General features: G+C 40.0%; 1 protein-coding gene across 1 annotated transcript in view; it reads right to left on the bottom strand.

The window, feature by feature from the left end:
- LOC134934642 (teneurin-2-like) overlaps positions 1 to 13,499 on the bottom strand; it is a 1,156,291-nt gene that overhangs the window by 682,183 nt on the left and 460,609 nt on the right. Inside the window, exon 2 of the mRNA XM_063930027.1 lies at positions 3,758 to 3,866. The gene's annotated coding sequence lies outside the window, so the exon portion shown is untranslated. The remainder of the gene's footprint in view (positions 1 to 3,757; positions 3,867 to 13,499) is intronic.

The raw sequence follows: 13,499 nt of genomic DNA, 5'->3' as shown, positions 1-13,499 counted from the left end.
CCTCCCATATGAGGGGTAATTTTATCGAAACATTCCTGAAGTTGGTATCTGATGACATAAAAGAAATGAAGCCGAAGCTGCATAGACACAACCTAACAGTGAAAGAGCGCAAAGCCCTCACAGGATTAAGAAGAAATGAAGAGTTAGTAATAAAACCAACGGACAAAGGGGGGGGTAGTCATCATGTCAAAAGAGGACTACAATCAAGAAGTCATGAGACAACTGGGAGACGGACTAACATATGGGAAGTTAATAGTAGACCCCACGATGGATATACTTTCCAAATTAGACACCCTATTGACCAAGTATGGGGACCTGGGCACTCTAACAGAGAAGGAGATCCAATTTATCTATAATAAAGATCCGGTTATCCCGGTACTTTATGTGTTACCAAAGGTACACAAAGATCCGGTCAAGCCACCTGGGCGACCGATTGTATCCGGCATTGATTCAGCTACATCAAACCTGTCGGAATATCTGGATTTCCATCTCCTACCGCTGGTATCAAAATATCCATCCCACCTGAAAGACACCACCGATTTCCTACGAACAATAGAGAGTTTGGAATGGGAAGAGGGCCTCGTGATGGTGGCAGCGGATGTAAGATCGCTGTACACCATCATCGACCACGAAGACGGCCTAGCAGCTTTAAATCAAGCGCTGGAGAAGAGCACCTTGACGATAGACCTCAAAAAGCTTATAGAAGAGGGGGTCAGATTTATATTAGAAAATAATTATTTTTCTTTCAACAACACCTTCTACTTACAAAAAGTCGGAACAGCAATGGACACCAGGTTCGCCCCAAGTTACGCTAACATCTTTATGGGACAGTGGGAGGATGAGACAATATGGAACCACTGTCCCTTTGGGGCGAACCTGGTGACCTGGAAGAGGTATATCGATGATGTTTTTTTCATTTGGAAGGGGGGTGAGGAGGATCTACATGACTTCTTCAGATACCTGAATACAAACACCAAAAACATCCATTTTTCGTTTGAAAGTAGCAGCCAATCCATAAACTTCCTTGACATCACACTGACAGCGGACAAGAGTGGCTTGAACACTATGAATTTTACAAAACCGACGGACTCTGGAATGTATATAAATGCGACGAGCTGTCACCATCCTGATTGGCTGAACTCGATCCCAGGAGGCCAATTCAAGCGCTTAAGATGAAACTGTAACAAACATGAAGTATTTGTAGAACAGGCAAAGGAGCTACAGAACAAATTTAGGATATCGGGGTATAACACCGAAAAAGTTACTAGCTCATTGACAAGGGCATCAGATACAGACAGAAAGATCTATTAGCCATCAAAGAGAGAAAAACAGACACCAGAAGTTATGATTGGTCATTCATCACTTCATTCAGCAGTCAGTATAAAAGTCTGGAGAGTTCACTTCATAGGCATTGGAAAATACTTAAAAAAGATCCAATAATAGGTAGCCTCCTACCAGCAAGGCCCAAATGCATTTTTAAAAAGGCACCAAACATAAAGATGAGTTTGGTAAAAAGCACTCAGCCAGGGGACAAAAGGATGAATACTATCAAGTCCAAAGGCTTTTTCCGATGTGGTAGCTGTCTGGGGTGTAGAGGCATCAAAGGGTCTGGCAACAAAGTCACAGAGGTAACCATTAATAAGATCAAACTCAAGATACCAGACTTCAACACTTGTAACACCAGTAACGTGGTCTACGCAATCAAATGCGATTGCGGTTTCTGGTACATAGGGAGAACCTCCCGACCCCTGAAAATAAGATTGGGGGAACACCTTAGAAATGTTAGGAATTCCCTCACCACACATGCTTTATCTGAACACTTCCGTGTGGTACACCAAAGTAAATGTAGCTCAATCAAACAGTTCTGTGGGCTAAGACACATAAAAGGGGATTGGAGGCGTAAAGATGTGGCAACACAGCTGGCTAAAGCAGAAATGAAGATGATCTATGAGTTAGGGACACTGAAACCAGAAGGTTTGAACAGTGACTTTGAGATCAAGTGGTTCCTGTAGAAATCCTTTTGGTAAAATTGTTCCAGATTTCCCCCTTTTCTGCCGTATCATTATTCACCCCTCACCATCACATATTTTAGAGTTTTTTAGATACACATTGCGATTGTTTTTATTGTTTTTATTGTACCATTATGTGTAGGCATCTCATGTTTTTAATTTCACGATAATTAGACTAAATAACCAGCTGAAACTTTTTACCTATATTTACTGTCTTTTTATTTGATTTCGGTTTCATACGGTATGCAATGTGCAGAATTCACTATTGCCATCTGTTATCAACCCTGGATGTGACGTTACGCCATCCAGAAGACGTGAACTGGTTCCACATAACAAACCGCTGACCGGAAGTGACGTAGCGGCGTCTGGCGGCGAGGAATGCGATCCAGTGAAGATACACACTCAGGTCTCAGGGATGCTACCCCAAGCACTGGGCGGACTTGCACCTTCAGCTTACACAGCAAGACCTTGGTAATGTAAGGATTACTAACTTTATCTTGATAAACCAGGACCATACGTCACCGGAAGTATACACCGGTTACCATGACGATACATAGTAACAGGAAAAAGCAGTGGCTGGCAAAGGACCATGGGACTCTGTTAGGAATTGAATGTATAGGGTCCAGCTGTGGTCACTGCTCACGGATTGGATGTAACTGGTTTAAATGGAATAACATCAAACAGCACACACTATCACTTTGCACCTTGACAAAGACCTCGGCAGGAGGTAGAAACGCGTTGGTGGACGTTAGGGGCTGAGAGCAGAGGAGCAACGGCGGACTGACCACTCCGGTACAGCGTGGTATAGGGGATTCCCGGGTTTCCCTGTACCAAAAAAACCCGCAAGCTGGCTTTGAACTGTTATAACAGTTCTCAATCTCTGGTAATTCTTCATTGCTCCTCTTTTGCATCAGTCCAAAATTTGTGCTGTCTATATATATGCTGTTCATGGACTTACTGTCTCCTATGTGAACAACGGGATTCATTATTTCCATATTTTGCATGTCGTTTATTTGTATGCTGCTACCCACTTGTATTTTAAACAGAATTTTTCATGTTTTTTATGTTTATTAAAAATTGTATTACACTATATACACTATTTTCCTCTTTCATGTTACCCACGTGAGTGCATAATCCCGGAATTGGTGAACTGCAATTTTACTGTGGAGCGCAGGATAAGTCCCCTCATTTTATATTGTTTTTGCATCTTTGGTGAAGGGATTGGGAACCTTCTTTTAAGGGGGCGTGTCCAGCAGCACACCACATGCGCACTGAGATCTATTCTTAAAAACCTACCGAATTATATACCCCCTTTTAAATTATCTCCTAATACATTTTTTATTTTTATCAACTAACAGCCTATGATCTGGAAACTGTAATGTGAATCTGATGTCTATAAGGTATTTTCTCTATAGAGTCTTTAATGTTTTCGTATTTTTGAATTGATTCATTTTTCTATCTTTTGGAAACATTTTTAAAAAAGCTTGATTGTAATTTTCTTTCAAAAGCAAATCAATATTCTTTTGATCCGTTGTCCATGGGCCCTAAAAGGTGCAGGGCCCATATACTGTGCCTATTTAGTAATCCTGCACTGCTTAAAGGAATGAAAAGTTTTCTGAATTTTCTTTGACTGTCCAACAAATCTGGAAAATGGGCACAATATACCTACAGATGCCAAATATGAACGCTTCGGAAAATTAAACAGTCACAAAGATGTAACAATACAATTAAACAAAATCTCTGCTTACTGCAAATCCGGGGTCCACAAAAACAAATTCCAGTGGTGAAGATATTCTTTTACATACCCAGAAGATGGGCAATTACTGGGACATTGTCTGTAACGAACGATTAAACCATCTGTAGCATAGAAAAAAATAAAAATGAAAGGTGTGTCAGAAGCAGAAGAGTCACTAATATTTCATACATTTATGTGGTTTGTAGAAATGCAGGTTACACAGCATACATTCACAGGAGAAGCAACACATTTATCTTATTACATGTGTGAAATACATTTTCTGTCTCAAAGGACATTGAATTAGTTTGTCAAATGTACCAGAGGGAAATGTAAAATATTTTTTTTTTCCAATTTACTATTAACTGAGCAAATCACTGAAGCACAGAAGAAAGATGCTAGAGTAAAAACAAATTGTCATACAGTATGCGCACATTGATGTGTCTGTACTTGGATCATTCTTTAAATGTTGTTATTATAATTATTATTATTATTATTATTATTTTTATTATCATCACATTCTCATCATCTTTAATTTATGAACTGCCATACAATCATACAATGACATAAAACAGAAGACAAAGGGAGCCCTTTACAAACAAGATTACAAGCAAAGAGAAATGGAGCACACTAGAAACGAGAAAAAAAATACATATTTTTGTCTACAATTGATTCAGGTTTAAGTCAGGGTTAAAAGAGATACGGGCATACCTGTTGTTATATGACTTTTTTTCAGTATGAGGAAATGTACTTTATTGTTCTAAATGCCGCTAGGAGTAGGATAGGCCCCATTAAAAGCATATGACCGTACCTGATCTCCACTAGTTCATCACTGATGTACTGTAAGACTCAATTCACTTTGTGGAGTGTAAATTGCTGTATACCCTTGTGAATGTGCCCCACCCCCCACCTTTCCACATCATACCTTCTGTTGGATGAGTAATCTTTCCAGCAATATGTTTAGGAAGATGCACCTGTACAGAAGATAACTGTCAGAGTGTTTGCTTTCAACTGCAGCAGGGCTGATCTTCAGGAGATATCAACTGAAACATGGCACTGCCTGCAAAATGAACAGTGGGGACCCATTGCACCACAATGCCCCCTATCAGGGCCGAAACTAGGATTTTCAGCACTTGGGGCAAGGCAGTATTTTGGCGCTCCCCCCTACACACACAAAAATTTCACCACATGTCATGTCACACAATATTATTATCATCACGTTGTCATCATCTTTAATTTATGAACTGCCATACAATCATGCAATGACATAAGACAGAAGACAAAGGGAGCCCTTTACAAACAAGATTGCAAGCAAAGAGAAATGGAGCACACTAGAAACAAGAAACACCTTATTCACAATATCAATATGCCACAGTAGTAATTCCCTTTACAGCACATTATTCCACACATTAGTATCCGTTATACATCTTATGCTACACAGTAATAAAACACCTTTATATACATAATGCCACCCCGTAGAAATACTCTTTGACTCAAGTTCAGAACATGGGACAATGGGAAAAGGGGGGGAGGGCGTAAGAGGGAGGAGAGAGAGGAGAGAGGGGTGATGGAGAGACAAAGAGAGGGAAGAGGGAGAGCCAACTCAGGCTTGGAATGGTAATGAAACTTACCAGTTTTATGCCTCCGCTAGTGTCCCTGTTGCTGGATAAGGTGGTGTCAGTGTGTGCAAGCGTGCACACCTGGCTGAGTGCAGGATCCGGTGCTCTCGTGAGAATACGTGCCTACCAAGTCTCATTCAGCACTGCCCAGCTGCTCGATTCTTCCCGCTCTAGGAGACTTAGGAATAGGGTGGAATGCAGTGCACCTTATATATATCTGTTGAAAGACATAGTGCTTGCAGGCACTCTGTGCTGCAGAATGTTATTGCCGCCCTATGGATCCACCACTGAGTCCAGTGCCGGTCAGGCCGAGGAGCAGCATACCCCTTAGGGCCACATCCTAGTTGCGGCCCAGCCCCTATGATTGATGTGCATCTGTGCACCATAATCTTTGCAAACATTATTGTTACACCACTGGCTCTGCACAGCAAAGTTTCCTCCTAAGGGGCCCCAACTCCTCTCCTAATTTAATTTAGATACTAACAATCTGAAAATACTAAGTGCAAAGTGAATCTGTAGCAGTACTTTGCAAATGATGTACTCACTTCACTCAACTTCTTGCCAGGGGCATTTTAAGACATGATGGATCATGCGGAAATGTTTTGGCTAACCTAAAAACATGGTGCACATGCCCAAGAGATAGTATGCATGCGCTGAAGGTGGAAAAGACTTAGCTACCTTCTATGCATGTACATTTCCGGTGATTTCTGCATATTACCCAGGTGCCATATTTCAAAAGAAACCAACATGTAGCCACTGGATAAGATGGGCAGTGCAGGGCCTCACTGACTAAGATATCAATGTACAACACACACCATGCACCCACTATAGATATACCACTGTTTCTCTTATTGGCTGCTGCAAACCTTTCCACAAATTCTGCCATTTTGCTACATAAATCTAATGCTCTGGTAGAAAGAAAGTGCCTTTGTGTGGATTAGGGAACAAAGCTCTTTCAAACAAGATATAAGTGTTTGCATCTACTATTTAGCGCATTGAATTAATCACCCAAAAAAATGCAGTGGGGCCTGGACAACATACTGACTTGAGCCCACTCTCCGTTTGTCATTTTTTTTTTTATATATACAGGTTGAGTATCCCTTATCCAAAATTCACCCTACTGAGATAATGACATATATATTATATAGTATGTGCATATAGAGATATTATATAGATATATAATACAATATATATGTGTCATTATCATAGTAGGGGAACCAAAAATGTGTGATTTTAAATTTTGGATAAGGGATACTCAACCTGTATGTATATATATATATATATATATATATATATATATATATATATTTGATTTAATCATTGGACTCAATCATGGATATACTTAAATCCTAGACTGTACTGTAATCAACTCGGTCCTACACATGAGCCTACGATGTCTAACTGACAATATGTATACTTAGTTTTAGTGGACCGACACTCCACCCTCTTAATTTCCTAGCTCTGGTGCCTTCTGGTACAAAAGAATAGAATGCAATATGAACAAAACAGCGGCACTGTCAATCAGGCAGAGGCATATGCATAAGTAAGATGCCGTCACATCTCACTGTGTGTGCACGTGCAGTGTGTCTCCTGTGCGAGCACACACTGCACAAGGGCTTCACCATGCGACCACATTGCAGATGCATCTCATGCTGAATTATGTCCATAATGCCTATAACATAAGCAGTACCGCTTACACACATAATGCCCACCACAGTAGTAGCAGGCCATACACACATAATGCCCACCACAGTAGTAGCACCGCTAACACACATAATGCCCACCACAGTAGTAGCACCGCTAACACACATAATGCCCACCACAGTAGTAGCAGGCCATACACACATAATGCCCACCACAGTAGTAGCACTGCTTACACACATAATGCCCACCACAGTAGTAGCACTGCTTACACACATAATGCCCACCACAGTAGTAGCAGGCCATACACACATAATGCCCACCACAGTAGTAGCAGGCCATACACACATAATGCCCACCATAGTAGTAGCACCGATAACACACATAATGCCCACCACAGTGGTAGCACCGCTAACACACATAATGCCCACCACAGTAGTAGCATCGCTTACACACATAATGCCCACCACAGTAGTAGCACCGCTTACACACATAATGCCCACCACAGTAGTAGCACTGCTTACACACATAATGCCCACCACAGTAGTAGCAGGCCATACACACATAATGCCCACCATAGTAGTAGCACCGCTAACACACATAATGCCCACCACAGTAGTAGCAGGCCATACACACATAATGCCCACCACAGTAGTAGCAGGCCATACACACATAATGCCCACCATAGTAGTAGTACCGCTAACACACATAATGCCCACCACAGTAGTAGCACCGCTAACACACATAATGCCCACCACAGTAGTAGCATCGCTTACACACATAATGCCCACCATAGTAGTAGCACCGCTAACACACATAATGCCCACCACAGTAGTAGCACCGCTTACACACATAATGCCCACCACAGTAGTAGCACTGCTTACACACATAATGCCCACCACAGTAGTAGCATCGCTTACACACATAATGCCCACCACAGTAGTAGCACCGCTTACACACATAATGCCCACCACAGTAGTAGCACTGCTTACACACATAATGCCCACCACAGTAGTAGCACCGCTTACACACATAATGCCCACCACAGTAGTAGCACTGCTTACACACATAATGCCCACCACAGTAGTAGCAGGCCATACACATAATGCCCACCACAGTAGCAGCACCGCTTACACACATAATGCCCACCACAGTAGTAGCATCGCTTACACACATAATGCCCACCACAGTAGTAGCAGGCCATACACACATAATACCCACCACAGTAGTAGCACCGCTTACACACACAATGCCCACCACAGTAGTAGCACTGCTTACACACACAATGCCCACCACAGTAGTAGCACTGCTTACACACATAATGCCCACCACAGTAGTAGCATCGCTTACACACATAATGCCCACCACAGTAGTAGCACTGCTTACACACATAATGCCCACCACAGTAGTAGCAGGCCATACACACATAATGCCCACCACAGTAGTAGCACCGCTTACACACATAATGCCCACCACAGTAGTAGCATCGCTTACACACATAATGCCCACCACAGTAGTAGCATCGCTCACACACATAATGCCCACCACAGTAGTAGCACTGCTTACACACATAATGCCCACCACAGTAGCAGCACTGCTTACACACATAATGCCCACCACAGTAGTAGCATCGCTTACACACATAATGCCCACCACAGTAGTAGCACCGCTTACACACATAATGCCCACCACATTAGTAGCATCGCTTACACACATAATGCCCACCACAGTAGTAGCATCGCTTACACACATAATGCCCACCACAGTAGTAGCACCGCTTACACACATAATGCCCACCACATTAGTAGCATCGCTTACACACATAATGCCCACCACAGTAGTAGCACTGCTTACACACATAATGCCCACCACAGTAGTAGCATCGCTTACACACATAATGCCCACCACAGTAGTAGCACTGCTTACACACATAATGCCCACCACAGTAGTAGCAGGCCATACAAACATAATGCCCACCACAGTAGTAGCACCGCTTACACACATAATGCCCACCACAGTAGTAGCAGGCCATACACACATAATGCCCACCACAGTAGTAGCACTGCTTACACACATAATGCCCACCACAGTAGTAGCACTGCTTACACACATAATGCCCACCACAGTAGTAGCAGGCCATACACATAATGCCCACCACAGTAGTAGCACTGCTTACACACATAATGCCCACCACAGTAGTAGCATCGCTTACACACATAATGCCCACCACAGTAGTAGCATCGCTTACACACATAATGCCCACCACAGTAGTAGCATCGCTTACACACATAATGCCCACCACAGTAGTAGCACCGCTTACACACATAATGCCCACCACAGTAGTAGCACTGCTTACACACATAATGCCCACCACAGTAGTAGCACTGCTTACACACATAATGCCCACCACAGTAGTAGCATCGCTTACACACATAATGCCCACCACAGTAGTAGCATCGCTTACACACATAATGCCCACCACAGTAGTAGCACTGCTTACACACATAATGCCCACCACAGTAGTAGCAGGCCATACACACATAATGCCCACCACAGTAGTAGCACCGCTTACACACATAATGCCCACCACAGTAGTAGCACTGCTTACACACATAATGCCCACCACAGTAGTAGCACTGCTTACACACATAATGCCCACCACAGTAGTAGCACTGCTTACACACATAATGCCCACCACAGTAGTAGCATTGCTTACATACATAATGCCCACCACAGTAGTAGCACTGCTTACACACATAATGCCCACCACAGTAGTAGCAGGCCATACACACATAATGCCCACCACAGTAGTAGCACCGCTTACACACATAATGCCCACCACAGTAGTAGCAGGCCATACACACATAATGCCCACCACAGTAGTAGCACTGCTTACACACATAATGCCCACCACAGTAGTAGCACTGCTTACACACATAATGCCCACCACAGTAGTAGCAGGCCATACACATAATGCCCACCACAGTAGTAGCACTGCTTACACACATAATGCCCACCACAGTAGTAGCATCGCTTACACACATAATGCCCACCACAGTAGTAGCATCGCTTACACACATAATGCCCACCACAGTAGTAGCATCGTTTACACACATAATGCCCACCACAGTAGTAGCACCGCTTACACACATAATGCCCACCACAGTAGTAGCATCGCTTACACACATAATGCCCACCACAGTAGTAGCATCGCTTACACACATAATGCCCACCACAGTAGTAGCATCGCTTACACACATAATGCCCACCACAGTAGTAGAAGGCCATACACACATAATGCCCACCATAGTAGTAGCACCGCTTACACACATAATGCCCACCACAGTAGTAGCATTGCTTACACACATAATGCCCACCACAGTCATTACCACCTGCGGCTACATGCCTAACATGATTCTGCTGTGGCTGGGCAAGGTGGGCAGGCAGAGGCGTAATGTGTCTTGCCTCCAATTACAACTGTTGGAATGCAGTACCACCCTTTTCTGGCCCTTTAACCCCCCTGAGTCTCATTATTTAACAGCAACACTTTGTATCTATTTATTATACAATCTTACAATCTTAAAAAGAATGGTGAAGAAAAAAAGAATAATTCAGAAATAATTCCTATGGTTCACTTCAGTGCCTGAAGGTGATATCCAGAGGTCTTTCATAAGATTAAAATCTGTTTTTAAAACCTATTCCTTTACAATTTTATCCTCACATTCTGTGTTAAAATCTCAATGCACCTGAATACATTCCACACATATGTAAATCATGTTGCTAAGCACAACCCAAGTTTACATTCTTGAAAGTTTACAGTTTATCTATTTTCTATGAATGTTGTGGATTTTCTATAAACATCACATTTCCTGAGGTTTTGTATAAATGTCATCTTTATTCAATCATCCTTTGATCATTCTGTCTCTTATGTAAGCTTTAAAGGCAATTCTAAGCGTGGATAAAAAATAGGTTGTTCTCTCAAAGCTTTAAGTATTTAATGTGTATCTCTGGCCCTATTTTTTGTAAATGGGTACTCCTTAATTGAATAACAGTCACCTTGACCTATTATATGTTATTTGTTGATGTTATTTCCAAAAGACTATAAAAAATTCTATTGTTAAATAATATCTAAAACATGATCAAGCATAACAAGTTCATAATGTCATTCATGCTGTACATAATGGATAATCAGGAGAAAAATAAGAAAGAATACAGATAGTAAAAAAAGTTAGATAATGCCAAAATTATAATTCACTATGTCCCATTTCTCTGCCAATTCTGTGTTATCCCCTTTGCAAATTATATTGCACTCAGTACACCAGTCTTTTGTATAGTATAAATTACTGTAATCAACAATCACACTGAAACTTGATCACTACAAATCAGTGTCATTTATATTTTTGGCATAGAGCACTACAGAATTATTTCTGCTACTGTGTGTAAAACGTATTTTAGACAATGAACAGGGATTTATTTCAACTATTGCTTTAACGTGTTGTAATGGAATAAGCGAACATTATTTTGGATCCTATCTGCAGCTTCACTGACAGCAATCTTGACCGCTCTTATGTATTTTATTCATTAACAGTAAACATACAAAATCAACACAGATAGGGCCTTGGTGGGAATTGAACTGAAGGCCCCTAGACATTGGGTTCCATAGTTAAAATGTCAAAATAAAGTGTCCCCATTATATAAATAAAACTTTTGCCTGATGGTAAAGTGTGGGGTCCAATAATTTTTCTGCCTTTTGATGACACATGTTGTGCACAATTTTAATTCTTTCCATGTTCTAAAAAAAATTTTTGTGTTATTTCCATGTGCACAAATTGTTATTGTTGATATAATTGAACAGAATTTAGTCTGTCTTTATTGGACTATGCTAAATGAAAAAAATGTTTTTGTGTGAAAAAATATACACATATTTTCACCTAATGTTTACTATTTAAAGAGAATCCAAAACTGTATAAAAGTTAAGTCGATGTGTCCTGAATTATATAAATGGTCCAGAGCTTAGTACTACTTCCAAGGTGACCATACATCAATTTTTATGCAGGAAAGGGGCAGTGGGTTAATTTTCATTTTTAATACTTTCTTACCACGGACTGGAAAAGAATAGCATATAAAGGAGCAATGATTGTACGAAAGAGTCTGAGTAAATAGAACATTTAATTTGAACTTAGAGCATAGAGCCAAGTGTATATAGTGTTAAAAGAAAATGCTATTTTGTGTTGCAATGTCCCATCAGAAATAATTCCCACTGAGTGAAATGCATAGAGAAGGTTATTGTGTCAATACAGAGGATACTTTGAAAGTCATATGAAAAGCCTTCTCTAAATCATCTAATCAAAATCTTCCCTTGCTGGGTGTATATGTCACTAGAAAGGAAACCATCATATTAGTAAATCTACAATTCGTTCAACTCATTTTTGGCTGAAACTTTTAAAATAAATGTAAATCAAGTGATACAGGTTTTAATCCTAAACAATTCTCATTGAAGATATCACAATGGGTTTGTTTATGAAAACAATGTAAAGGTAAAAATATGTTAGAGCTTAATTTCTTTTTTATATTTTATTTGTGACTGATTCATGATATTTGACTATATTCGAAATGCAGCTGATTGAAATCTGGCTTATTGATCTGCAGGACAAAAATAAATACATAAAATAAAAAAAGATCATTTACCTAAAGGAAGCAAATGTTTAGCTTCATTTCTCCACTTTAGATTTATCTGTCATCCTGGCATGGCTAATGTTAATGAGCTAGAGCGAGTGATTCCCAGCATGGTTGTTCTGATTTTTTTTAATACTCTTGTTTTTACAATCCACCAATTATTTTTTTTATCAGTTAAATACATGGTTTATTAATCACATTTTATTACATTGAGTATATGTTTTATTTTAGTAGAATGTCAAACACACTAATATCAATTAAAAAAAAGAGACACATATAGTCAAAATAATATTAACTTCAACTACTGTTATGTTTTGCATGTCAAAATGCCATTTATTAATCCAACTATTTTAGGTTCCGTTGATATACCAAATATTAAAAGAATTTCAAGAACACCTACTGCACTTTTTATTTTAATAAATGAGAGGCACTTATTATTACATTTAGTTTTGCAACTTAAATTAAGAATAAAAGAATAATTGGAGCCACTCTTTTATTGTGGTATTTCACTGAAAGACAGTGAAGCATTTAGAAGACAATACATTTTCTGGCACAATCATATTAAAATATAAAACTAATTTGAACCATATATGTAAAAAGAAAGGGTAATTTGAATGTGAATTCCTAAATGCTCAGATGTTCAACATACATAGTATATTACAATACAGTACATAATGTTATATTGTATATTCAAGAGAAGGCATTTTCTTGGGGTATTTTTAAATGCAAAAGCTATAATTTTAGTATAAAATATAATTAAATATAAACACAAAATTTTAATACAAATACATTTTTAGATTAAAATAAAATAAAATATAAAGT

The sequence above is a fragment of the Pseudophryne corroboree genome, chromosome 6, assembly GCF_028390025.1.
Source record: "Pseudophryne corroboree isolate aPseCor3 chromosome 6, aPseCor3.hap2, whole genome shotgun sequence".
Lineage (NCBI taxonomy): Eukaryota > Metazoa > Chordata > Amphibia > Anura > Myobatrachidae > Pseudophryne > Pseudophryne corroboree.
Note: the sequence above shows the minus strand (reverse complement) of the source record. Positions and strands in the feature narration are given on the sequence as shown.